Genomic DNA, 27,830 nt, shown 5'->3' with positions numbered 1-27,830 from the left:
GACATGGGCGTGAGTGCCGCAACGTCATGAGACTTGTTTTGAGCTTGTAGGGAAGAGCAGCTAATGCAACGTGGCTCGTTGGTCTAGGGGTATGATTCTCGCTTCGGGTGTGAGAGGTCCCGGGTTCAAATCCCGGACGAGCCCATTCGTTCCTTTCAAACTCCCTCCCATGATTTGTGTGTTCTTGCAGTTAGCATGACAAACTACCCATCATGTTGTGTGAATCTGTGCCCAGAGAACAGTCCTGAATGGCTAGTTATCTCATTTGGTTAGAGCATTGTGCTAATAACAGCACCATGGTTGCCCTTTCAATCCTCCATATGGACCACAAAGAATTTTGTTCTAAATATATCTTCTGCTCTACTCTCATGTGCCCACTGGTATCATGGAAACTGTACAGAGAAGTGAAACTAAATGATTAGGCTGAAATAGCTCAGTTGGGAAAGTATTTTTCTGAAGTGCTAAACGTACCTGGTTCTGTCCTGTGTTTTGGCACATGGCTCTTTTGTCTGTTTTCAGTACATGGCTGCCAATGGCTTAATCTGTATATTGATTTAACTATGTTTAACAATAATCTCTCCTCCTCCTCCTCGCTCCAAAAATGTACTTGACATATTGCATACCCTATATTACACCGGCCTGTTATCTCGTCGGTCTCAAAATGAATTTATTATGGAAACTGTAGTGGCTTCTGCCACCTCTGTGAAGCATCACTCTTGAAGTCTTGGGGTTTTGATGCAAGAAGATAGACTTCATTATCAGAGATAATAAAGCAGAGTTGCTCCCAGAACAACTCCCGAAAAATGGGTTTACCCCCGTTTAAATATATATGATCTACCAAGGAGTGGCTAATACATTCCATATGTGTCACTGGACCCACTTTGGGGAGACTTCACCATATTTTCTTTGCGTTAACACAGGAGACTCAGTTTACCATATGCGAGGGGCCCCACATTTCACAGACACAGCCAGTCACATGTTTGACCACCAGAAACAATTGTAGAATAAAATGGCTATATTTACATTGATTATAATTTATTAATTTATACTCAACTTTATAAAAATATTCTACATTATCCCTCCTGTGGGACTTACATAAGTCCCACCTTCACTTTTTACCCAGAGTGCAGTTTCATAATTCAGTCGCCTCAGTCATGCTATCTAGTGACTAAGTTAAGTCACACAGCTTCATTACCAATGACCAGATTATGCAACTGCACTCCAGTGGAGATTGCAGAACACATTCAAATTTGATTAAGAACGGAGTAAAAAGATTCTGTCTCCTTATACCTTCATTCAATAAATGAAACATATGATCATGTTATAAGCATGAGCGTGCAATTGGTTCAGTCTTGCCTGTGGTTGTCTCAGTAATGTAGAGTACATCAAACATAAAACAATATATTCATCATAATATTAAGAGTTATGTTTTGTAGTGTAGATATCTTCAACCCAGATACTTTGCGCATCATAGAGGGTCACCTCCGGGGAGAGGTTAGGCTAGCACTTTTATCCCGGGGCATGGCTCATCATATATATTCATTGGAGGAATCAATTTCCTCCCAATTTGGTCTTTTTGTCCATCCAGGGTAGTTGTCATTGCATTGGATCATTCACATTGATCAATGTCATCTGCTTCACTGTTGCTCGGATCAAGAATGATTTTATCAATGGTAACACACAACAGAATATTATTCCTCCCACAAGGATTGTTGTTTCAATCATTATACCAATTTTAGCCAACCATGCACCCCATTTTTTAAACAATTCTATTTAAATTTATAAACAAACAAGACAAGCACTGTTAATCATTAGTCACCACCATGTTTTCTTTTTCCATTCTTCATTAATATTAAAATGTACATGAGTTCAATAAAACATAAGTAAAAAGTAATAAATCATTTTCCAATCTTAATTCTTCATCATACCAATATTCCCAGGTTTAATACTTCTTTAATAAGTCAGGCACTCCTTTGTCTGCAACGGTTCTCAAAACTTTAACCCCAAAATCTATAATTAATCTTCTACACAGGGTATGATCCCCTGATGGCACAGCGACAGAATGCTTGGTATTTAACACTGTGATAAGTTGTTTTCGTAAAGCGGTTATTAAAATACAGTCGGGTTGAGTGGAACTCACAATTTTCGGGCAGGTTTCTTCTAGACCTCCCTTTTGATGCTTCCGAATTAAAAGCATCCATCCACTCCCTTAAACCCATCTCACCCCTTTATGGGGCAGGCTTTCAGGGCAGTGATGCCCTGCCTTAGGTTGCCCCCCTTCTTGCCATTGGAGAGTCTTACCCATCACTGGGTCATCACCTCTTGACACTGGTCTCGATACCACTCAGTCCTATTGGCCAATCCTTAATAATTTGGTATCTGTAAACAGATATTTTCTTTTGTTTCAGGGAGTATCACCTGAGAACCGTCACAGCCAATGGAACCATCAACAACTGCTTAAACATGGAGAAAATAATAGTCTCTAGATAGTCTTTGAACCTACATTTATTCTTTCAGATGAATGTTCAACTGAATCTCTTCTCTTTATTATAAACACTTAACTTCAAATTGCCCTCTGAATATATAAAATCTTTAATCATGATGAGGAAAGCTTGTTGAACCTCCCCTTCATATCAATGTATCTAACATTATTGTCAATTCACATCATTTTTGTAACATCTGAGGTTGTTACCCCTCCTACCAACCACCAGAGGGAGCCCTCTCCTGAATATTAACTCTGTACCATTTCTTCATTGGTTACTTCCTGTCTGAACTATATAAATACCATGCTGTTTCCACCGTCACATTGTGAAGTATTGTCAGCTTACTCTGCTTTACTGAGTGTTTTTCCATTGCCATTTCTGATTGTTTATTCGTTATGACCTTTGCCTGATTCCTGGATTTTCTGCTTTTTGGATACCCCTTTGTTTTGTTTGCCTTGTTGGACTGTCTTTTGGTTTGTTGGATTATACTGCCTGCATAATGACTATCTCTATTTGCCTGCTAATTTGGATTGTTTGCTTGTGTTCAAATAAAATTCCAGCACATGGATCCTAACACCGTCTCCATGGCCAGTTCATTACAGAATACTTTGCCTACCATGGATCCAGCAGAAGTTTCACAGCTCCAGGCTGCATTCGCACACTAGTGCAAGGTATTAAGGGGTTACCAAGACCAGCTGAACAAACTACGAGCTGCCAACGAATGTTTGACACAATACATTCACTCACTGCCAACTCCCCATGCTAACCCGGTATGCTTTGCTCTCCCTGATAAGTTTGATGGTTCTGCTGAAAAATGCCGGGGTTTTTTACGACAATGTAAGGTATTTTTTTCAAAATCAGCCTGAATCATTTGATCAAGATGCCAGGAAATGTTCTTTTTTTGATGTCACTGCTTACCGACAAAGCTCTCGATTGGGCCGCCGCTGTCTGGGATAAAGATACTCAAATCCAGGTTTCATTTGATTACTTCGTTCAACAAATCCACGAAGTCTTCGAGTATCCAGCGGGCGGTCAAGATATCTCTGTTCAGCTACTTTATCTACCCCAGGGTCATCGATCAGCAGCAGGTTATGCAGTTCTGTTCAAGACACTAGCGGCTCAGAGTGGGTGGAATGATGTCGCTCTGAGTATAGAGTATATTAGGAAGAGTATATTTCCCTCTAAAGGAGCTCACACAAACGCTTGGCGTCTTTTTAAAGATGTCCTTCCGCATTTGCACTACTGGATGTGGCCATTATCTCTCCCCTCTCACGTCCTGGGGCGGACGATGTCCACGCTTGTGGTCCAAGAGCGGCACCTGTGGCTCAACCTTGCGGACACGCGTGACGCCGAGAAAGTCCGCTTTCTTGATGTGCCCATCTCCCAAAGGGGGCTTTTTGGCAACACCGTCGAGGATTTCGCCCATCAGTTCTCAACAGTGAGAAAGTAGACCGAGGCAATTAAACACATCCTGCTGCGGCGCGACCCAGCCGCCTTCATCGCACCGAGGTCTGCTTCTTGCCAGAGTCATTCCCCTGCGGTGCCGGCTCCTGTACCATCTGAGCCTGCAAGCCGGCCTCAGATCGGCTCCACCTGCCCATCAGCCGGCCCCCAAAAACCCCAGATGGGCTTCGAGGTGGTGCTGACATGGCCCGCCCAGGGATGAGGCGACCACTCCTGACCGGTCTGGCCCGGGACATCTCTCCAGCCCCACCATCGCCCCTGGGCCAGCGTGTGGTGAGTATGACATCGCCGAGTGCCCTCTGGGCCTCGGCACCCACATGGTCAATAAAAGAGCAGTTTCCTCATTTCCTAGGCCAGCGCACTTGCAACGGCCAGGCGCTGGAAGTCTTTCTGGTCAATCAGGCGAATGCGAGTACTTCCCGTTCCCTTAATCTCTCTCAAGAGACATCCGGCGGACAGGTAAGTGTGCTGGTCTTTGGGGCCGCTTGCTCACCCCAGTCACAGGCCACTGTTGCGGGCTTGCGGAGCATGGGGCGCCTGCTCTGCCTTTCCGAGAGCCACCCTGCCCAGGCACGGTAAGTCCAGTTGTCCCCCTGGTGCTGCTGTCAAGGAGGCTGGAGGCCTGGTTAGAGCTCTCCAGCCCCTCACAGTGGCTCATCAGGATGATTTGCCTCGGCTACGTGATCCAGTTCGCCAGACGCCAGCCCCGGTTCAGTGGCGTCCTCTCCACTACGGTGCATGGCCAGGGTGCCTCCTTCCTTCGGGCGGAAGTTGCCACCCTTCTAGTGAAGGGAGCAAAAGAGCCAATCCCCGTAGTCGAGTTGCGCAAGGGCTTCTTCAGCCCTTATTTTATCATGCCCAAGAGAGGGGGAAGGTTGCGCCCAATCTTGGACCTGCGTGCCCTAAAGGACTTACACAGGCTTCCGTTCAGGATGTTAATGCAGAAATGTACCCTGGAGTCAGTACAACTTCAGGATTGGTTTGGCCATCGACCTGAAGGACGCATACTTTCACGTATCGATCCTTCCTCGACACAGACCCTTTCTTCGGTTTGCTTTCGAGGGACGAGCATACCAGTACAAGGTCCTCCCCTTCGGTCTGTCACTGTCCCGTCACGTCTTTACCAAGGTCACAGAGGCTGCCCTGGCCCCGCTAAGGGAGAAGGGCATACGCATTCACAATTATCTCGACATCTGGCTAATCCTAGCTCACTCATGAGATCTATTGTGTGCACACAGGGATCTTTTGCTTCAGCACCTCGACCAACTCGGGCTTCAGGTCAACTGGGAAAAGAGCAAGCTCTCTCCTGTGCAGAGCATCTCTTTTCTCTCAGGGCACGTCTTACGACCTAACGTGAAGACCTTCAGGCAGAAGGTAGCGGCGCCAGTGAAACAATTTCAGAGGCTCCTGGGGCACATGGCATCCTCGACGGCAGTTCTCCCCCTCGGGTTGATGCATATGAGACCGCTTCAGCACTGGCTACAGACTCGAGTCCCGAGGTGGGCATGGCACCACGGCACTCGGTGTGTGACCATCACACCACAGTGCCGTCAGACTTTCAGCCCTTGGTCAGACCTGGCATTTCTACAGGCAGGTGTTCCCCTTGAGCAGGTCTCAAGGTGCATCATGGTCACAACGGATGCCTCGAACTCGGGCTGGGGCGTCGTGTGCAACAGGCAGGCAGTGTCGGGGCTCTGGATGGGGCCCCGACTCCAATGGCACATCAACTGCTTCGAGTTGCTGGCAGTATTGCTGGCCCTGAGGAGGCTCCGGCCATTGATTCAGGGCAAGCATGTGTTGGTCCGAACTGACAACACGGCGACCGTAGCATACATAAACTGACAATGCGGCATACGCTCACGTCGCATGTCGCAACTCGGCCGCCGCCTCCTCCTTTGGAGTCAGCAGACCTTGAAGTCTCTGCGAGCCACTCACCTTCTGGGCGCCCTCAACCGTGCAGCGGACGCGCTCTTACGGCAGGTAATACTCCGCGGGGAGTGGAGACTCCACCCCCATGTAGTCCAGCTGATTTGGGAGAGATTCGGGGAGGCACAGGTAGACCTGTTCACCTCCCAAGACCCCTCTCACTGTTCCATGTGGTACTCCTCGGCACAATTGCCTTGGCGCACAGCTGGCCTCGGGGGCTATGCAAGTATGCGTTTCCTCTTGTGAGTCTCATTGCACAGACTCTGTGCAAAGTCAGGGAGGACGAGCAGCAAGTCCTGTTCATTGCAGCATACTGGCCCAACCGGACTTGGTTCTCGGATCTGACGCTCCTGACAGTAGCACCTCTCTGGCGCATTCCCCTGAGGCAGGATCTTCTCACTCAGGGGCAAGGTACACTCAAGAACCTGCGGCCAGACCTCTGAAATCTCCACGTCTGGCTCCTGGATGGGACGCGTAAGACCTAGCAGGTCACTCAGGCCAGGCCCCACTCTACGAGGTGGCTGTATGCCTTGAAGTGGCGTCTTTTCGCTAACTGGTGTTCTTCCCATGGGGAAGACCCACAGAGATGCGCCGTCGGGTCTGTGCTGTCTTTTCTTCAGGAAGTGCTGGAGAGACGGCTGTCTCCCTCTACCCTGAAAGTGTACGTGGCTGCATAGCAGCTCACCACGATACACTGGTCCCTCGCGACAGCGTGACCTGATCAATAGGTTCCTCAAAGGCACGAGGAGATTGAATCCTCCTAGACCGTGCCTGATCCCCTCTTGGGATCTCTCTGTGGTCCTACCTGCTCTACAGAGAGCCCCGTTTGAGCCCCTGGAGCAGGCCGAGCTCAGCACTCTGTCTTTGAAGACAGCCCTCCTGGTGGTGCTCACTTCCATCAAGAGGGTGGGGGATCTGCAGGCGCACTCTGTTACCAGTGAATGCCTGGAGTTCGGGCCGGCACACTCTCATGTGATCTTGAGACCCTGACCTGGTTACGTGCCCAAAGTTCCCACCACTCCTTTTCGGGACCAGGTGCTGAACCTGCAAGCACTCCCTTCAGAGGAGGAAGACCTGGCCTTGTCATTGCTGTGTCAAGATCACGCCCTGCACATCTACCTGGACCGCACGCAGAGCTTTAGACGCTTGGAGCAGCCTTTTGTCTGTTTTGGAGGACAGCAGAAGGGGAAAGCTGTCTCAAAGCAGAGGTTGGCCCATTGGATTGTGGATGTCATTTCTCTCGCATACCAGTCTCAGGACTTGCCGTGCACTTGGGGATCCGGGCGCACTCCACTAGAGGCGTTGTAATTGCATGACTGGAAATAGCTGGACGTGGGCGTGGCATGCTGAGTGCCACAACGTCATGAGACTTGTTTTGAGTTTGTAGGGAAGAGCAGCTAAAGCAACGTGGCTCGTTGGTCTAGGGGTATGATTCTCGCTTAGGGTGCGAGAGGTCCCGGGTTCAAATCCCGGACGAGCCCGTTCTTTCGCTTCAAACTTCCTCCCATGGTTTGTGTCTTCTTACTGTTAGCATGACAAACTACCCATCATGATGTGTGAATTTGTGTCCAGAAATCAGTCTTGAATGGTTGGTTAGAGCATGGTCCTAATAACACCAGGGTTGCAGTTTCAATCCCCCATATGGAACATGTAGGGTTTTGTTCTGAATATATCATCTGCTCTACTCTTACGTACCCACTGGAATCATAGAAATCTGTACAGAGAAGTGAAACAAAACAATTAGGCTGAAATAGCTCAGTTGGGAAAGTGTTATTCTGAAGTACTAAACGTACCTGGTTCTGTGCTGTGCTTTGGCACATGGCTCTTTTGTCTGTTTTCAGTCCATGGCTGCCAATGGCCCAGATCCTGCCCCTTTCCACAGAGCAATTATGTGCTCCACCTACATGGTGCTGAATGAAATCAATTCTTGGTTCCATGGTGACTCTGAATCCAGCGATCCGAGTTCAAATCTAAGTGGGACCTTCTGCAACTTTTGTGCAAAGGTGTGGAGTACCCAATCAGAAGGGCTTTTCAAAAGCAGTTAGCCTCCGAATCTTCTGTATGAAAAGCATTCATAGTCTGATGGCCAGTGTCCTCATTTATAAAGATGTTCGTAAAATGACCTCAAATGTAAATGTAGCATAATTTCCTACGTGTTCCTGCAGATTATTTATAAAACGTCCCTATGCACGGAAAAATGTTCCTTAATACATCCCACTTTATATATCGCAGTTCATCTTAAAATCATAGGCTTGTGAATGACTGCATGGACTCCACCTACAGAACATCCACAAATATCTTAAAATAGTGAGACAGAATTCAATAAAAGCATACTCGCAAGATATTCATTCATTCATATGGAATGTTCTTGTGCGGTTGGCAAATTTTTCTATAAAAGTGAGTGCCGCTAATGGTGTTGGCCCATAAAATGCATCCTATTCAAAGACTCATCAGTTATTCATTTTCATTATCAATAACAAATCCAATCATTGATCACGTTTACTGTAAATTCACACCATTTTTCAACCAATGTCCATATTCTTGCTAAACCTTAATTCCGAAAAGAGGTTTACATGCTCTTTTATATATAATGAAACATGCATAGTCTACATGGCAGTCGGCTTCTGTATAAACTACATGCGCTTTCTTTTCCCACTGTTGTCTTCTGCTCGCTCGTGCCACTGATTGCACTGCATTTTAGTTAGAGCATTCACTATTATTTATGTCCACAACAAAAGCAGACAAGAGGCTGAAGGATGAATAGATGAAAAAAAATGTAGGCGAGTTTTAAATGAGACTGTTGCTTTGCTTTTTAACCATCTGTATATTGATTTAACTATGTTTAACCATAATCTCTCCTCCTCCTCCTCGCTCCAAAAATGTACTTGACATATTGCTTACCGTATATTACACCGGCCTGTTATCTCGTCGGTCTCAAAATGAATTTGTTATGGAAACCTGCAGAAAGGGCTATGAATAAGTTTTCTGTTAATGCGGATATCCAAAACAAAACATTTAAATGAGGCATGCTTATTCTAAATAAGATGTCTTTCATATTTTGATGCCCGGGTCTGTCACATTAGAGAATGGGGGAATAAGAAGGAAACCTCCCAGGAGGAGAATGAGAGGATCGACCCCACTACCACTCGCATGCTAAGCGAACGCTCTGCATTTTTAGCTAACTCCCCTACAGGGATGTTTTCACCAAGCCTTGATTGAATCGTTTTTTGGTTCCTCATTTGTGCATCCAGGAGTTACCCATCCCCACCCTTAATACCTTGCAATAATCAGAAAGACAATGTTCAAGAAGTATCACGAGGTAGTGATCCGGTATCAAAAAAGAGTTTTGTAGTCAAGTAGGTTTGCACCCAAGAGGATTGTGATATGGTGACGTAGGAACTTCAGTGGTGACCCAATGAAACTTCAGAACATATTAAACTTGTGTTTTGAGAAAGCTATAGATGCAGATGACTGTGCAATGAGCGCTTCATGAGAAATGGGACAAAAGAAGCAAACTTTAGATTGGCATCTTTGTTAGGATTTATTGGTGTTTTGACATGTTATTGAAATGTATGCTTGCCAGAGAGGTTTGAAGATTTCTTTATATTCCCATTCGTGTAGATAGTAGCTGTAATTGCATGACTGGAAATAGCTGGACGTGGGAGTGGCATGCTGAGTGCCACAACGTCATGGGACTTGTTTTGAGCTTGTAGGGAAGAGCAGCTAATGCAACGTGGCTCGTTGGTCTAGGGGTATGATTCTCGCTTAGGGTGCGAGAGGTCCCGGGTTCAAATCCCGGACGAGCCCGTTCTTTTGCTTCAAACTTCCTCCCATGGCTTGTGTCTTCTTACTGTTAGCATGACAAACTACCCATCGTGAATTTGTGTCCAGAATTCAGTCTTGAATGGTTGGTTAGAGCATGGTCCTAATAACACCAGGGTTGCAGTTTCAATCCCCCATATGGAACATGTAGGGTTTTGTTCTGAATATATCTTCTGCTCTACTCTTACGTACCCACTGGAATCATAGAAATCTGTACAGAGAAGTGAAACAAACCAATTAGGCTGAAATAGCTCAGTTGGGAAAGTGTTATTCTGTAGTGCTAAACGTACCTGGTTCTGTCCTGTGCTTTGGCACATGGCTCTTTTGTCTGTTTTCAGTCCATGGCTGCCAATGGCCCAGATCCTGCCCCTTTCCACAGAGCAATTATGTGCTCCACCTACATGGTGCTGAATGAAATCAATTCTTGGTTCCATGGTGACTCTGAATCCAGCGATCCGAGTTCAAATCTAAGTGGGACCTTCTGCAACTTTTGTGCAAAGGTGTGGAGTACCCAATCAGAAGGGCTTTTCAAAAGCAGTTAGCCTCCGAATCTTCTGTATGAAAAGCATTCATAGTCTGATGGCCAGTGTCCTCATTTATAAAGATGTTCGTAAAATGACCTCAAATGTAAATGTAGCATAATTTCCTACGTGTTCCTGCAGATTATTTATAAAACGTCCCTATGCACGGAAAAATGTTCCTTAATACATCCCACTTTATATATCGCAGTTCATCTTAAAATCATAGGCTTGTGAATGACTGCATGGACTCCACCTACAGAACATCCACAAATATCTTAAAATAGTGAGACAGAATTCAATAAAAGCATACTCGCAAGATATTCATTCATTCATATGGAATGTTCTTGTGCGGTTGGCAAATTTTTCTATAAAAGTGAGTGCCGCTAATGGTGTTGGCCCATAAAATGCATCCTATTCAAAGACTCATCAGTTATTCATTTTCATTATCAATAACAAATCCAATCATTGATCACGTTTACTGTAAATTCACACCATTTTTCAACCAATGTCCATATTCTTGCTAAACCTTAATTCCGAAAAGAGGTTTACATGCTCTTTTATATATAATGAAACATGCATAGTCTACATGGCAGTCGGGTTCTGTATAAACTACATGCGCTTTCTTTTCCCACTGTTGTCTTCTGCTCGCTCGTGCCACTGATTGCACTGCATTTTAGTTAGAGCATTCACTATTATTTATGTCCACAACAAAAGCAGACAAGAGGCTGAAGGATGAATAGATGAAAAAAAATGTAGGCGAGTTTTAAATGAGACTGTTGCTTTGCTTTTTAACCATCTGTATATTGATTTAACTATGTTTAACCATAATCTCTCCTCCTCCTCCTCGCTCCAAAAATGTACTTGACATATTGCTTACCGTATATTACACCGGCCTGTTATCTCGTCGGTCTCAAAATGAATTTGTTATGGAAACCTGCAGAAAGGGCTATGAATAAGTTTTCTGTTAATGCGGATATCCAGAACAAAACATTTAAATGAGGCATGCTTATTCTAAATAAGATGTCTTTCATATTTTGATGCCCAGGTCTGTCACATTAGAGAATGGGGGACTAAGAAGGAAACCTCCCAGGAGGAGAATGAGAGGATCGACCCCACTACCACTCGCATGCTAAGCGAACGCTCTGCATTTTTAGCTAACTCCCCTACAGGGATGTTTTCACCAAGCCTTGATTGAATCGTTTTTTGGTTCCTCATTTGTGCATCCAGGAGTTACCCATCCCCACCCTTAATACCTTGCAATAATCAGAAAGACAATGTTCAAGAAGTATCACGAGGTAGTGATCCGGTATCAAAAAAGAGTTTTGTAGTCAAGTAGGTTTGCACCCAAGAGGATTGTGATATGGTGACGTAGGAACTTCAGTGGTGACCCAATGAAACTTCAGAACATATTAAACTTGTGTTTTGAGAAAGCTATAGATGCAGATGACTGTGCAATGAGCGCTTCATGTAAAATGGGACAAAAGAAGCAAACTTTAGATTGGCATCTTTGTTAGGATTTATTGGTGTTTTGACATGTTATTGAAATGTATGCTTGCCAGAGAGGTTTGAAGATTTCTTTATATTCCCATTCGTGTAGATAGTAGCTGTAATTGCATGACTGGAAATAGCTGGACGTGGGAGTGGCATGCTGAGTGCCACAACGTCATGGGACTTGTTTTGAGCTTGTAGGGAAGAGCAGCTAATGCAACGTGGCTCGTTGGTCTAGGGGTATGATTCTCGCTTAGGGTGCGAGAGGTCCCGGGTTCAAATCCCGGACGAGCCCGTTCTTTCGCTTCAAACTTCCTCCCATGGCTTGTGTCTTCTTACTGTTAGCATGACAAACTACCCATTGTGAATTTGTGTCCAGAATTCAGTCTTGAATGGTTGGTTAGAGCATGGTCCTAATAACACCAGGGTTGCAGTTTCAATCCCCCATATGGAACATGTAGGGTTTTGTTCTGAATATATCTTCTGCTCTACTCTTACGTACCCACTGGAATCATAGAAATCTGTACAGAGAAGTGAAACAAAACAATTAGGCTGAAATAGCTCAGTTGGGAAAGTGTTATTCTGAAGTGCTAAACGTACCTGGTTCTGTCCTGTGCTTTGGCACATGGCTCTTTTGTCTGTTTTCAGTCCATGGCTGCCAATGGCCCAGATCCTGCCCCTTTCCACAGAGCAATTATGTGCTCCACCTACATGGTGCTGAATGAAATCAATTCTTGGTTCCATGGTGACTCTGAATCCAGCGATCCGAGTTCAAATCTAAGTGGGACCTTCTGCAACTTTTGTGCAAAGGTGTGGAGTACCCAATCAGAAGGGCTTTTCAAAAGCAGTTAGCCTCCGAATCTTCTGTATGAAAAGCATTCATAGTCTGATGGCCAGTGTCCTCATTTATAAAGATGTTCGTAAAATGACCTCAAATGTAAATGTAGCATAATTTCCTACGTGTTCCTGCAGATTATTTATAAAACGTCCCTATGCACGGAAAAATGTTCCTTAATACATCCCACTTTATATATCGCAGTTCATCTTAAAATCATAGGCTTGTGAATGACTGCATGGACTCCACCTACAGAACATCCACAAATATCTTAAAATAGTGAGACAGAATTCAATAAAAGCATACTCGCAAGATATTCATTCATTCATATGGAATGTTCTTGTGCGGTTGGCAAATTTTTCTATAAAAGTGAGTGCCGCTAATGGTGTTGGCCCATAAAATGCATCCTATTCAAAGACTCATCAGTTATTCATTTTCATTATCAATAACAAATCCAATCATTGATCACGTTTACTGTAAATTCACACCATTTTTCAACCAATGTCCATATTCTTGCTAAACCTTAATTCCGAAAAGAGGTTTACATGCTCTTTTATATATAGTGAAACATGCATAGTCTACATGGCAGTCGGGTTCTGTATAAACTACATGCGCTTTCTTTTCCCACTGTTGTCTTCTGCTCGCTCGTGCCACTGATTGCACTGCATTTTAGTTAGAGCATTCACTATTATTTATGTCCACAACAAAAGCAGACAAGAGGCTGAAGGATGAATAGATGAAAAAAAATGTAGGCGAGTTTTAAATGAGACTGTTGCTTTGCTTTTTAACCATCAGTATATTGATTTAACTATGTTTAACCATAATCTCTCCTCCTCCTACTCGCTCCAAAAATGTACTTGACATATTGCTTACCGTATATTACACCGGCCTGTTATCTCGTCGGTCTCAAAATGAATTTGTTATGGAAACCTGCAGAAAGGGCTATGAATAAGTTTTCTGTTAATGCGGATATCCAAAACAAAACATTTAAATGAGGCATGCTTATTCTAAATAAGATGTCTTTCATATTTTGATGCCCGGGTCTGTCACATTAGAGAATGGGGGAATAAGAAGGAAACCTCCCAGGAGGAGAATGAGAGGATCGACCCCACTACCACTCGCATGCTAAGCGAACGCTCTGCATTTTTAGCTAACTCCCCTACAGGGATGTTTTCACCAAGCCTTGATTGAATCGTTTTTTGGTTCCTCATTTGTGCATCCAGGAGTTACCCATCCCCACCCTTAATACCTTGCAATAATCAGAAAGACAATGTTCAAGAAGTATCACGAGGTAGTGATCCGGTATCAAAAAAGAGTTTTGTAGTCAAGTAGGTTTGCACCCAAGAGGATTGTGATATGGTGACGTAGGAACTTCAGTGGTGACCCAATGAAACTTCAGAACATATTAAACTTGTGTTTTGAGAAAGCTATAGATGCAGATGACTGTGCAATGAGCGCTTCATGAGAAATTGGACAAAAGAAGCAAACTTTAGATTGGCATCTTTGTTAGGATTTATTGGTGTTTTGACATGTTATTGAAATGTCTGCTTTCCAGAGAGGTTTGAAGATTTCTTTATATTCCCATTCGTGTAGATAGTAGCTGTAATTGCATGACTGGAAATAGCTGGACGTGGGAGTGGCATGCTGAGTGCCACAACGTCATGGGACTTGTTTTGAGCTTGTAGGGAAGAGCAGCTAATGCAACGTGGCTCGTTGGTCTAGGGGTATGATTCTCGCTTAGGGTGCGAGAGGTCCCGGGTTCAAATCCTGGACGAGCCCATTCTTTTGCTTCAAACTTCTTTCTTCCGCTACAAACTTCCTCCCATGGTTTGTGTCTTCTTACTGTTAGCATGACAAACTACCCATCATGATGTGTGAATTTGTGTCCAGAATTCAGTCTTGAATGGTTGGTTAGAGCATTGTCCTAATAACACCAGGGTTGCAGTTTCAATCCCCCATATGGAACATGTAGGGTTTTGTTCTGAATATATCTTCTGCTCTACTCTTACGTACCCACTGGAATCATAGAAATCTGTACAGAGAAGTGAAACAAAACAATTAGGCTGAAATAGCTCAGTTGGGAAAGTGTTATTCTGAAGTGCTAAACGTACCTGGTTCTGTCCTGTGCTTTGGCACATGGCTCTTTTGTCTGTTTTCAGTCCATGGCTGCCAATGGCCCAGATCCTGCCCCTTTCCACAGAGCAATTATGTGCTCCACCTACATGGTGCTGAATGAAATCAATTCTTGGTTCCATGGTGACTCTGAATCCAGCGATCCGAGTTCAAATCTAAGTGGGACCTTCTGCAACTTTTGTGCAAAGGTGTGGAGTACCCAATCAGAAGGGCTTTTCAAAAGCAGTTAGCCTCCGAATCTTCTGTATGAAAAGCATTCATAGTCTGATGGCCAGTGTCCTCATTTATAAAGATGTTCGTAAAATGACCTCAAATGTAAATGTAGCATAATTTCCTACGTGTTCCTGCAGATTATTTATAAAACGTCCCTATGCACGGAAAAATGTTCCTTAATACATCCCACTTTATATATCGCAGTTCATCTTAAAATCATAGGCTTGTGAATGACTGCATGGACTCCACCTACAGAACATCCACAAATATCTTAAAATAGTGAGACAGAATTCAATAAAAGCATACTCGCAAGATATTCATTCATTCATATGGAATGTTCTTGTGCGGTTGGCAAATTTTTCTATAAAAGTGAGTGCCGCTAATGGTGTTGGCCCATAAAATGCATCCTATTCAAAGACTCATCAGTTATTCATTTTCATTATCAATAACAAATCCAATCATTGATCACGTTTACTGTAAATTCACACCATTTTTCAACCAATGTCCATATTCTTGCTAAACCTTAATTCCGAAAAGAGGTTTACATGCTCTTTTATATATAATGAAACATGCATAGTCTACATGGCAGTCGGGTTCTGTATAAACTACATTCGCTTTCTTTTCCCACTGTTGTCTTCTGCTCGCTCGTGCCACTGATTGCACTGCATTTTAGTTAGAGCATTCACTATTATTTATGTCCACAACAAAATCAGACAAGAGGCTGAAGGATGAATAGATGAAAAAAAATGTAGGCGAGTTTTAAATGAGACTGTTGCTTTGCTTTTTAACCATCAGTATATTGATTTAACTATGTTTAACCATAATCTCTCCTCCTCCTACTCGCTCCAAAAATGTACTTGACATATTGCTTACCGTATATTACACCGGCCTGTTATCTCGTCGGTCTCAAAATGAATTTGTTATGGAAACCTGCAGAAAGGGCTATGAATAAGTTTTCTGTTAATGCGGATATCCAAAACAAAACATTTAAATGAGGCATGCTTATTCTAAATAAGATGTCTTTCATATTTTGATGCCCGGGTCTGTCACATTAGAGAATGGGGGAATAAGAAGGAAACCTCCCAGGAGGAGAATGAGAGGATCGACCCCACTACCACTCGCATGCTAAGCGAACGCTCTGCATTTTTAGCTAACTCCCCTACAGGGATGTTTTCACCAAGCCTTGATTGAATCGTTTTTTGGTTCCTCATTTGTGCATCCAGGAGTTACCCATCCCCACCCTTAATACCTTGCAATAATCAGAAAGACAATGTTCAAGAAGTATCACGAGGTAGTGATCCGGTATCAAAAAAGAGTTTTGTAGTCAAGTAGGTTTGCACCCAAGAGGATTGTGATATGGTGACGTAGGAACTTCAGTGGTGACCAAATGAAACTTCAGAACATATTAAACTTGTGTTTTGAGAAAGCTATAGATGCAGATGACTGTGCAATGAGCGCTTCATGAGAAATGGGACAAAAGAAGCAAACTTTAGATTGGCATCTTTGTTAGGATTTATTGGTGTTTTGACATGTTATTGAAATGTATGCTTGCCAGAGAGGTTTGAAGATTTCTTTATATTCCCATTCGTGTAGATAGTAGCTGTAATTGCATGACTGGAAATAGCTGGACGTGGGAGTGGCATGCTGAGTGCCACAACGTCATGGGACTTGTTTTGAGCTTGTAGGGAATAGCAGCTAATGCAACGTGGCTCGTTGGTCTAGGGGTATGATTCTCGCTTAGGGTGCGAGAGGTCCCGGGTTCAAATCCTGGACGAGCCCGTTCTTTTGCTTCAAACTTCTTTCTTCCGCTACAAACTTCCTCCCATGGTTTGTGTCTTCTTACTGTTAGCATGACAAACTACCCATCATGATGTGTGAATTTGTGTCCAGAAATCAGTCTTGAATGGTTGGTTAGAGCATGGTCCTAATAACACCAGGGTTGCAGTTTCAATCCCTCATATGGAACATGTAGGGTTTTGTTCTGAATATATCTTCTGCTCTACTCTTACGTACCCACTGGAATCATAGAAATCTGTACAGAGAAGTGAAACAAAACAATTAGGCTGAAATAGCTCAGTTGGGAAAGTGTTATTCTGAAGTACTAAACGTACCTGGTTCTGTCCTGTGCTTTGGCACATGGCTCTTTTGTCTGTTTTCAGTCCATGGCTGCCAATGGCCCAGATCCTGCCCCTTTCCACAGAGCAATTATGTGCTCCACCTACATGGTGCTGAATGAAATCAATTCTTGGTTCCATGGTGACTCTGAATCCAGCGATCCGAGTTCAAATCTAAGTGGGACCTTCTGCAACTTTTGTGCAAAGGTGTGGAGTACCCAATCAGAAGGGCTTTTCAAAAGCAGTTAGCCTCCGAATCTTCTGTATGAAAAGCATTCATAGTCTGATGGCCAGTGTCCTCATTTATAAAGATGTTCGTAAAATGACCTCAAATGTAAATGTAGCATAATTTCCTACGTGTTCCTGCAGATTATTTATAAAACGTCCCTATGCACGGAAAAATGTTCCTTAATACATCCCACTTTATATATCGCAGTTCATCTTAAAATCATAGGCTTGTGAATGACTGCATGGACTCCACCTACAGAACATCCACAAATATCTTAAAATAGTGAGACAGAATTCAATAAAAGCATACTCGCAAGATATTCATTCATTCATATGGAATGTTCTTGTGCGGTTGGCAAATTTTTCTATAAAAGTGAGTGCCGCTAATGGTGTTGGCCCATAAAATGCATCCTATTCAAAGACTCATCAGTTATTCATTTTCATTATCAATAACAAATCCAATCATTGATCACGTTTACTGTAAATTCACACCATTTTTCAACCAATGTCCATATTCTTGCTAAACCTTAATTCCGAAAAGAGGTTTACATGCTCTTTTATATATAATGAAACATGCATAGTCTACATGGCAGTCGGCTTCTGTATAAACTACATGCGCTTTCTTTTCCCACTGTTGTCTTCTGCTCGCTCGTGCCACTGATTGCACTGCATTTTAGTTAGAGCATTCACTATTATTTATGTCCACAACAAAAGCAGACAAGAGGCTGAAGGATGAATAGATGAAAAAAAATGTAGGCGAGTTTTAAATGAGACTGTTGCTTTGCTTTTTAACCATCTGTATATTGATTTAACTATGTTTAACCATAATCTCTCCTCCTCCTCCTCGCTCCAAAAATGTACTTGACATATTGCTTACCGTATATTACACCGGCCTGTTATCTCGTCGGTCTCAAAATGAATTTGTTATGGAAACCTGCAGAAAGGGCTATGAATAAGTTTTCTGTTAATGCGGATATCCAAAACAAAACATTTAAATGAGGCATGCTTATTCTAAATAAGATGTCTTTCATATTTTGATGCCCAGGTCTGTCACATTAGAGAATGGGGGACTAAGAAGGAAACCTCCCAGGAGGAGAATGAGAGGATCGACCCCACTACCACTCGCATGCTAAGCGAACGCTCTGCATTTTTAGCTAACTCCCCTACAGGGATGTTTTCACCAAGCCTTGATTGAATCGTTTTTTGGTTCCTCATTTGTGCATCCAGGAGTTACCCATCCCCACCCTTAATACCTTGCAATAATCAGAAAGACAATGTTCAAGAAGTATCACGAGGTAGTGATCCGGTATCAAAAAAGAGTTTTGTAGGCAAGTAGGTTTGCACCCAAGAGGATTGTGATATGGTGACGTAGGAACTTCAGTGGTGACCCAATGAAACTTCAGAACATATTAAACTTGTGTTTTGAGAAAGCTATAGATGCAGATGACTGTGCAATGAGCGCTTCATGAGAAATGGGACAAAAGAAGCAAACTTTAGATTGGCATCTTTGTTAGGATTTATTGGTGTTTTGACATGTTATTGAAATGTCTGCTTTCCAGAGAGGTTTGAAGATTTCTTTATATTCCCATTCGTGTAGATAGTAGCTGTAATTGCATGACTGGAAATAGCTGGACATGGGCGTGAGTGCCGCAACGTCATGAGACTTGTTTTGAGCTTGTAGGGAAGAGCAGCTAATGCAACGTGGCTCGTTGGTCTAGGGGTATGATTCTCGCTTTGGGTGCGAGAGGTCCCGGGTTCAAATCCCGGACGAGCCCGTTTTTTCGCTTCAAACTTCCTCCCATGGCTTGTGTCTTCTTACTGTTAGCATGACAAACTACCCATTGTGAATTTGTGTCCAGAATTCAGTCTTGAATGGTTGGTTAGAGCATGGTCCTAATAACACCAGGGTTGCAGTTTCAATCCCCCATATGGAACATGTAGGGTTTTGTTCTGAATATATCTTCTGCTCTACTCTTACGTACCCACTGGAATCATAGAAATCTGTACAGAGAAGTGAAACAAAACAATTAGGCTGAAATAGCTCAGTTGGCAAAGTGTTATTCTGAAGTGCTAAACGTACCTGGTTCTGTCCTGTGCTTTGGCACATGGCTCTTTTGTCTGTTTTCAGTCCATGGCTGCCAATGGCCCAGATCCTGCCCCTTTCCACAGAGCAATTATGTGCTCCACCTACATGGTGCTGAATGAAATCAATTCTTGGTTCCATGGTGACTCTGAATCCAGCGATCCGAGTTCAAATCTAAGTGGGACCTTCTGCAACTTTTGTGCAAAGGTGTGGAGTACCCAATCAGAAGGGCTTTTCAAAAGCAGTTAGCCTCCGAATCTTCTGTATGAAAAGCATTCATAGTCTGATGGCCAGTGTCCTCATTTATAAAGATGTTCGTAAAATGACCTCAAATGTAAATGTAGCATAATTTCCTACGTGTTCCTGCAGATTATTTATAAAACGTCCCTATGCACGGAAAAATGTTCCTTAATACATCCCACTTTATATATCGCAGTTCATCTTAAAATCATAGGCTTGTGAATGACTGCATGGACTCCACCTACAGAACATCCACAAATATCTTAAAATAGTGAGACAGAATTCAATAAAAGCATACTCGCAAGATATTCATTCATTCATATGGAATGTTCTTGTGCGGTTGGCAAATTTTTCTATAAAAGTGAGTGCCGCTAATGGTGTTGGCCCATAAAATGCATCCTATTCAAAGACTCATCAGTTATTCATTTTCATTATCAATAACAAATCCAATCATTGATCACGTTTACTGTAAATTCACACCATTTTTCAACCAATGTCCATATTCTTGCTAAACCTTAATTCCGAAAAGAGGTTTACATGCTCTTTTATATATAATGAAACATGCATAGTCTACATGGCAGTCGGGTTCTGTATAAACTACATGCGCTTTCTTTTCCCACTGTTGTCTTCTGCTCGCTCGTGCCACTGATTGCACTGCATTTTAGTTAGAGCATTCACTATTATTTATGTCCACAACAAAAGCAGACAAGAGGCTGAAGGATGAATAGATGAAAAAAAATGTAGGCGAGTTTTAAATGAGACTGTTGCTTTGCTTTTTAACCATCTGTATATTGATTTAACTATGTTTAACCATAATCTCTCCTCCTCCTCCTCGCTCCAAAAATGTACTTGACATATTGCTTACCGTATATTACACCGGCCTGTTATCTCGTCGGTCTCAAAATGAATTTGTTATGGAAACCTGCAGAAAGGGCTATGAATAAGTTTTCTGTTAATGCGGATATCCAAAACAAAACATTTAAATGAGGCATGCTTATTCTAAATAAGATGTCTTTCATATTTTGATGCCCAGGTCTGTCACATTAGAGAATGGGGGACTAAGAAGGAAACCTCCGAGGAGGAGAATGAGAGGATCGACCCCACTACCACTCGCATGCTAAGCGAACGCTCTGCATTTTTAGCTAACTCCCCTACAGGGATGTTTTCACCAAGCCTTGATTGAATCGTTTTTTGGTTCCTCATTTGTGCATCCAGGAGTTACCCATCCCCACCCTTAATACCTTGCAATAATCAGAAAGACAATGTTCAAGAAGTATCACGAGGTAGTGATCCGGTATCAAAAAAGAGTTTTGTAGTCAAGTAGGTTTGCACCCAAGAGGATTGTGATATGGTGACGTAGGAACTTCAGTGGTGACCCAATGAAACTTCAGAACATATTAAACTTGTGTTTTGAGAAAGCTATAGATGCAGATGACTGTGCAATGAGCGCTTCATGAGAAATGGGACAAAAGAAGCAAACTTTAGATTGGCATCTTTGTTAGGATTTATTGGTGTTTTGACATGTTATTGAAATGTCTGCTTTCCAGAGAGGTTTGAAGATTTCTTTATATTCCCATTCGTGTAGATAGTAGCTGTAATTGCATGACTGGAAATAGCTGGACATGGGCGTGAGTGCCGCAACGTCATGAGACTTGTTTTGAGCTTGTAGGGAAGAGCAGCTAATGCAACGTGGCTCGTTGGTCTAGGGGTATGATTCTCGCTTTGGGTGCGAGAGGTCCCGGGTTCAAATCCCGGACGAGCCTGTTCTTTCGCTTCAAACTTCCTCCCATGGCTTGTGTCTTCTTACTGTTAGCATGACAAACTACCCATTGTGAATTTGTGTCCAGAATTCAGTCTTGAATGGTTGGTTAGAGCATGGTCCTAATAACACCAGGGTTGCAGTTTCAATCCCCCATATGGAACATGTAGGGTTTTGTTCTGAATATATCTTCTGCTCTACTCTTACGTACCCACTGGAATCATAGAAATCTGTACAGAGAAGTGAAACAAAACAATTAGGCTGAAATAGCTCAGTTGGCAAAGTGTTATTCTGAAGTGCTAAACGTACCTGGTTCTGTCCTGTGCTTTGGCACATGGCTCTTTTGTCTGTTTTCAGTCCATGGCTGCCAATGGCCCAGATCCTGCCCCTTTCCACAGAGCAATTATGTGCTCCACCTACATGGTGCTGAATGAAATCAATTCTTGGTTCCATGGTGACTCTGAATCCAGCGATCCGAGTTCAAATCTAAGTGGGACCTTCTGCAACTTTTGTGCAAAGGTGTGGAGTACCCAATCAGAAGGGCTTTTCAAAAGCAGTTAGCCTCCGAATCTTCTGTATGAAAAGCATTCATAGTCTGATGGCCAGTGTCCTCATTTATAAAGATGTTCGTAAAATGACCTCAAATGTAAATGTAGCATAATTTCCTACGTGTTCCTGCAGATTATTTATAAAACGTCCCTATGCACGGAAAAATGTTCCTTAATACATCCCACTTTATATATCGCAGTTCATCTTAAAATCATAGGCTTGTGAATGACTGCATGGACTCCACCTACAGAACATCCACAAATATCTTAAAATAGTGAGACAGAATTCAATAAAAGCATACTCGCAAGATATTCATTCATTCATATGGAATGTTCTTGTGCGGTTGGCAAATTTTTCTATAAAAGTGAGTGCCGCTAATGGTGTTGGCCCATAAAATGCATCCTATTCAAAGACTCATCAGTTATTCATTTTCATTATCAATAACAAATCCAATCATTGATCACGTTTACTGTAAATTCACACCATTTTTCAACCAATGTCCATATTCTTGCTAAACCTTAATTCCGAAAAGAGGTTTACATGCTCTTTTATATATAATGAAACATGCATAGTCTACATGGCAGTCGGGTTCTGTATAAACTACATGCGCTTTCTTTTCCCACTGTTGTCTTCTGCTCGCTCGTGCCACTGATTGCACTGCATTTTAGTTAGAGCATTCACTATTATTTATGTCCACAACAAAAGCAGACAAGAGGCTGAAGGATGAATAGATGAAAAAAAATGTAGGCGAGTTTTAAATGAGACTGTTGCTTTGCTTTTTAACCATCTGTATATTGATTTAACTATGTTTAACCATAATCTCTCCTCCTCCTCCTCGCTCCAAAAATGTACTTGACATATTGCTTACCGTATATTACACCGGCCTGTTATCTCGTCGGTCTCAAAATGAATTTGTTATGGAAACCTGCAGAAAGGGCTATGAATAAGTTTTCTGTTAATGCGGATATCCAAAACAAAACATTTAAATGAGGCATGCTTATTCTAAATAAGATGTCTTTCATATTTTGATGCCCAGGTCTGTCACATTAGAGAATGGGGGACTAAGAAGGAAACCTCCCAGGAGGAGAATGAGAGGATCGACCCCACTACCACTCGCATGCTAAGCGAACGCTCTGCATTTTTAGCTAACTCCCCTACAGGGATGTTTTCACCAAGCCTTGATTGAATCGTTTTTTGGTTCCTCATTTGTGCATCCAGGAGTTACCCATCCCCACCCTTAATACCTTGCAATAATCAGAAAGACAATGTTCAAGAAGTATCACGAGGTAGTGATCCGGTATCAAAAAAGAGTTTTGTAGGCAAGTAGGTTTGCACCCAAGAGGATTGTGATATGGTGACGTAGGAACTTCAGTGGTGACCCAATGAAACTTCAGAACATATTAAACTTGTGTTTTGAGAAAGCTATAGATGCAGATGACTGTGCAATGAGCGCTTCATGAGAAATGGGACAAAAGAAGCAAACTTTAGATTGGCATCTTTGTTAGGATTTATTGGTGTTTTGACATGTTATTGAAATGTCTGCTTTCCAGAGAGGTTTGAAGATTTCTTTATATTCCCATTCGTGTAGATAGTAGCTGTAATTGCATGACTGGAAATAGCTGGACATGGGCGTGAGTGCCGCAACGTCATGAGACTTGTTTTGAGCTTGTAGGGAAGAGCAGCTAATGCAACGTGGCTCGTTGGTCTAGGGGTATGATTCTCGCTTTGGGTGCGAGAGGTCCCGGGTTCAAATCCCGGACGAGCCCGTTCTTTCGCTTCAAACTTCCTCCCATGGCTTGTGTCTTCTTACTGTTAGCATGACAAACTACCCATTGTGAATTTGTGTCCAGAATTCAGTCTTGAATGGTTGGTTAGAGCATGGTCCTAATAACACCAGGGTTGCAGTTTCAATCCCCCATATGGAACATGTAGGGTTTTGTTCTGAATATATCTTCTGCTCTACTCTTACGTACCCACTGGAATCATAGAAATCTGTACAGAGAAGTGAAACAAAACAATTAGGCTGAAATAGCTCAGTTGGCAAAGTGTTATTCTGAAGTGCTAAACGTACCTGGTTCTGTCCTGTGCTTTGGCACATGGCTCTTTTGTCTGTTTTCAGTCCATGGCTGCCAATGGCCCAGATCCTGCCCCTTTCCACAGAGCAATTATGTGCTCCACCTACATGGTGCTGAATGAAATCAATTCTTGGTTCCATGGTGACTCTGAATCCAGCGATCCGAGTTCAAATCTAAGTGGGACCTTCTGCAACTTTTGTGCAAAGGTGTGGAGTACCCAATCAGAAGGGCTTTTCAAAAGCAGTTAGCCTCCGAATCTTCTGTATGAAAAGCATTCATAGTCTGATGGCCAGTGTCCTCATTTATAAAGATGTTCGTAAAATGACCTCAAATGTAAATGTAGCATAATTTCCTACGTGTTCCTGCAGATTATTTATAAAACGTCCCTATGCACGGAAAAATGTTCCTTAATACATCCCACTTTATATATCGCAGTTCATCTTAAAATCATAGGCTTGTGAATGACTGCATGGACTCCACCTACAGAACATCCACAAATATCTTAAAATAGTGAGACAGAATTCAATAAAAGCATACTCGCAAGATATTCATTCATTCATATGGAATGTTCTTGTGCGGTTGGCAAATTTTTCTATAAAAGTGAGTGCCGCTAATGGTGTTGGCCCATAAAATGCATCCTATTCAAAGACTCATCAGTTATTCATTTTCATTATCAATAACAAATCCAATCATTGATCACGTTTACTGTAAATTCACACCATTTTTCAACCAATGTCCATATTCTTGCTAAACCTTAATTCCGAAAAGAGGTTTACATGCTCTTTTATATATAATGAAACATGCATAGTCTACATGGCAGTCGGGTTCTGTATAAACTACATGCGCTTTCTTTTCCCACTGTTGTCTTCTGCTCGCTCGTGCCACTGATTGCACTGCATTTTAGTTAGAGCATTCACTATTATTTATGTCCACAACAAAAGCAGACAAGAGGCTGAAGGATGAATAGATGAAAAAAAATGTAGGCGAGTTTTAAATGAGACTGTTGCTTTGCTTTTTAACCATCTGTATATTGATTTAACTATGTTTAACCATAATCTCTCCTCCTCCTCCTCGCTCCAAAAATGTACTTGACATATTGCTTACCGTATATTACACCGGCCTGTTATCTCGTCGGTCTCAAAATGAATTTGTTATGGAAACCTGCAGAAAGGGCTATGAATAAGTTTTCTGTTAATGCGGATATCCAAAACAAAACATTTAAATGAGGCATGCTTATTCTAAATAAGATGTCTTTCATATTTTGATGCCCAGGTCTGTCACATTAGAGAATGGGGGACTAAGAAGGAAACCTCCCAGGAGGAGAATGAGAGGATCGACCCCACTACCACTCGCATGCTAAGCGAACGCTCTGCATTTTTAGCTAACTCCCCTACAGGGATGTTTTCACCAAGCCTTGATTGAATCGTTTTTTGGTTCCTCATTTGTGCATCCAGGAGTTACCCATCCCCACCCTTAATACCTTGCAATAATCAGAAAGACAATGTTCAAGAAGTATCACGAGGTAGTGATCCGGTATCAAAAAAGAGTTTTGTAGGCAAGTAGGTTTGCACCCAAGAGGATTGTGATATGGTGACGTAGGAACTTCAGTGGTGACCCAATGAAACTTCAGAACATATTAAACTTGTGTTTTGAGAAAGCTATAGATGCAGATGACTGTGCAATGAGCGCTTCATGAGAAATGGGACAAAAGAAGCAAACTTTAGATTGGCATCTTTGTTAGGATTTATTGGTGTTTTGACATGTTATTGAAATGTCTGCTTTCCAGAGAGGTTTGAAGATTTCTTTATATTCCCATTCGTGTAGATAGTAGCTGTAATTGCATGACTGGAAATAGCTGGACATGGGAGTGAGTGCCGCAATGTCATGAGACTTGTTTTGAGCTTGTAGGGAAGAGCAGCTAATGCAACGTGGCTCGTTGGTCTAGGGGTATGATTCTCGCTTTGGGTGCGAGAGGTCCCGGGTTCAAATCCCGGACGAGCCCGTTCTTTCGCTTCAAACTTCCTCCCATGGCTTGTGTCTTCTTACTGTTAGCATGACAAACTACCCATTGTGAATTTGTGTCCAGAATTCAGTCTTGAATGGTTGGTTAGAGCATGGTCCTAATAACACCAGGGTTGCAGTTTCAATCCCCCATATGGAACATGTAGGGTTTTGTTCTGAATATATCTTCTGCTCTACTCTTACGTACCCACTGGAATCATAGAAATCTGTACAGAGAAGTGAAACAAAACAATTAGGCTGAAATAGCTCAGTTGGCAAAGTGTTATTCTGAAGTGCTAAACGTACCTGGTTCTGTCCTGTGCTTTGGCACATGGCTCTTTTGTCTGTTTTCAGTCCATGGCTGCCAATGGCCCAGATCCTGCCCCTTTCCACAGAGCAATTATGTGCTCCACCTACATGGTGCTGAATGAAATCAATTCTTGGTTCCATGGTGACTCTGAATCCAGCGATCCGAGTTCAAATCTAAGTGGGACCTTCTGCAACTTTTGTGCAAAGGTGTGGAGTACCCAATCAGAAGGGCTTTTCAAAAGCAGTTAGCCTCCGAATCTTCTGTATGAAAAGCATTCATAGTCTGATGGCCAGTGTCCTCATTTATAAAGATGTTCGTAAAATGACCTCAAATGTAAATGTAGCATAATTTCCTACGTGTTCCTGCAGATTATTTATAAAACGTCCCTATGCACGGAAAAATGTTCCTTAATACATCCCACTTTATATATCGCAGTTCATCTTAAAATCATAGGCTTGTGAATGACTGCATGGACTCCACCTACAGAACATCCACAAATATCTTAAAATAGTGAGACAGAATTCAATAAAAGCATACTCGCAAGATATTCATTCATTCATATGGAATGTTCTTGTGCGGTTGGCAAATTTTTCTATAAAAGTGAGTGCCGCTAATGGTGTTGGCCCATAAAATGCATCCTATTCAAAGACTCATCAGTTATTCATTTTCATTATCAATAAAAAATCCAATCATTGATCACGTTTACTGTAAATTCACACCATTTTTCAACCAATGTCCATATTCTTGCTAAACCTTAATTCCGAAAAGAGGTTTACATGCTCTTTTATATATAATGAAACATGCATAGTCTACATGGCAGTCGGCTTCTGTATAAACTACATGCGCTTTCTTTTCCCACTGTTGTCTTCTGCTCGCTCGTGCCACTGATTGCACTGCATTTTAGTTAGAGCATTCACTATTATTTATGTCCACAACAAAAGCAGACAAGAGGCTGAAGGATGAATAGATGAAAAAAAATGTAGGCGAGTTTTAAATGAGACTGTTGCTTTGCTTTTTAACCATCTGTATATTGATTTAACTATGTTTAACCATAATCTCTCCTCCTCCTCCTCGCTCCAAAAATGTACTTGACATATTGCTTACCGTATATTACACCGGCCTGTTATCTCGTCGGTCTCAAAATGAATTTGTTATGGAAACCTGCAGAAAGGGCTATGAATAAGTTTTCTGTTAATGCGGATATCCAAAACAAAACATTTAAATGAGGCATGCTTATTCTAAATAAGATGTCTTTCATATTTTGATGCCCAGGTCTGTCACATTAGAGAATGGGGGACTAAGAAGGAAACCTCCCAGGAGGAGAATGAGAGGATCGACCCCACTACCACTCGCATGCTAAGCGAACGCTCTGCATTTTTAGCTAACTCCCCTACAGGGATGTTTTCACCAAGCCTTGATTGAATCGTTTTTTGGTTCCTCATTTGTGCATCCAGGAGTTACCCATCCCCACCCTTAATACCTTGCAATAATCAGAAAGACAATGTTCAAGAAGTATCACGAGGTAGTGATCCGGTATCAAAAAAGAGTTTTGTAGTCAAGTAGGTTTGCACCCAAGAGGATTGTGA

At 42.5% G+C, this 27,830-nt stretch overlaps 10 non-coding genes across 10 annotated transcripts; all 10 read left to right on the top strand.

Annotated features, from left to right (window-relative positions):
* Positions 1 to 72: 72 nt before the first annotated feature.
* On the top strand, positions 73 to 144 carry trnap-cgg (transfer RNA proline (anticodon CGG)). Its single transcript has one exon. It is a non-coding gene; the product is annotated as a tRNA-Pro (tRNA).
* Positions 145 to 7,282: 7,138 nt separating this feature from the next.
* On the top strand, positions 7,283 to 7,354 carry trnap-agg (transfer RNA proline (anticodon AGG)). The gene has a single exon. It is a non-coding gene; the product is annotated as a tRNA-Pro (tRNA).
* Positions 7,355 to 9,608: 2,254 nt separating this feature from the next.
* trnap-agg (transfer RNA proline (anticodon AGG)) lies at positions 9,609 to 9,680 on the top strand. The gene has a single exon. It is a non-coding gene; the product is annotated as a tRNA-Pro (tRNA).
* A 2,247-nt stretch (positions 9,681 to 11,927) lies between these two features.
* trnap-agg (transfer RNA proline (anticodon AGG)) lies at positions 11,928 to 11,999 on the top strand. The gene has a single exon. It is a non-coding gene; the product is annotated as a tRNA-Pro (tRNA).
* A 2,247-nt stretch (positions 12,000 to 14,246) lies between these two features.
* On the top strand, positions 14,247 to 14,318 carry trnap-agg (transfer RNA proline (anticodon AGG)). Its single transcript has one exon. It is a non-coding gene; the product is annotated as a tRNA-Pro (tRNA).
* A 2,274-nt stretch (positions 14,319 to 16,592) lies between these two features.
* trnap-agg (transfer RNA proline (anticodon AGG)) lies at positions 16,593 to 16,664 on the top strand. The gene has a single exon. It is a non-coding gene; the product is annotated as a tRNA-Pro (tRNA).
* A 2,266-nt stretch (positions 16,665 to 18,930) lies between these two features.
* On the top strand, positions 18,931 to 19,002 carry trnap-ugg (transfer RNA proline (anticodon UGG)). Its single transcript has one exon. It is a non-coding gene; the product is annotated as a tRNA-Pro (tRNA).
* Positions 19,003 to 21,241: 2,239 nt separating this feature from the next.
* Positions 21,242 to 21,313, top strand: trnap-ugg (transfer RNA proline (anticodon UGG)). Its single transcript has one exon. It is a non-coding gene; the product is annotated as a tRNA-Pro (tRNA).
* Positions 21,314 to 23,552: 2,239 nt separating this feature from the next.
* Positions 23,553 to 23,624, top strand: trnap-ugg (transfer RNA proline (anticodon UGG)). Its single transcript has one exon. It is a non-coding gene; the product is annotated as a tRNA-Pro (tRNA).
* Positions 23,625 to 25,863: 2,239 nt separating this feature from the next.
* trnap-ugg (transfer RNA proline (anticodon UGG)) lies at positions 25,864 to 25,935 on the top strand. The gene has a single exon. It is a non-coding gene; the product is annotated as a tRNA-Pro (tRNA).
* The last annotated feature ends 1,895 nt before the right edge of the window (positions 25,936 to 27,830 follow it).

This window comes from Myxocyprinus asiaticus, chromosome 3 (assembly GCF_019703515.2).
Source record: "Myxocyprinus asiaticus isolate MX2 ecotype Aquarium Trade chromosome 3, UBuf_Myxa_2, whole genome shotgun sequence".
Classification (NCBI taxonomy): domain Eukaryota; kingdom Metazoa; phylum Chordata; class Actinopteri; order Cypriniformes; family Catostomidae; genus Myxocyprinus; species Myxocyprinus asiaticus.
The sequence above is the reverse complement of the archived record's forward strand: the minus strand, read 5'-3'. Positions and strand labels throughout refer to the sequence as shown.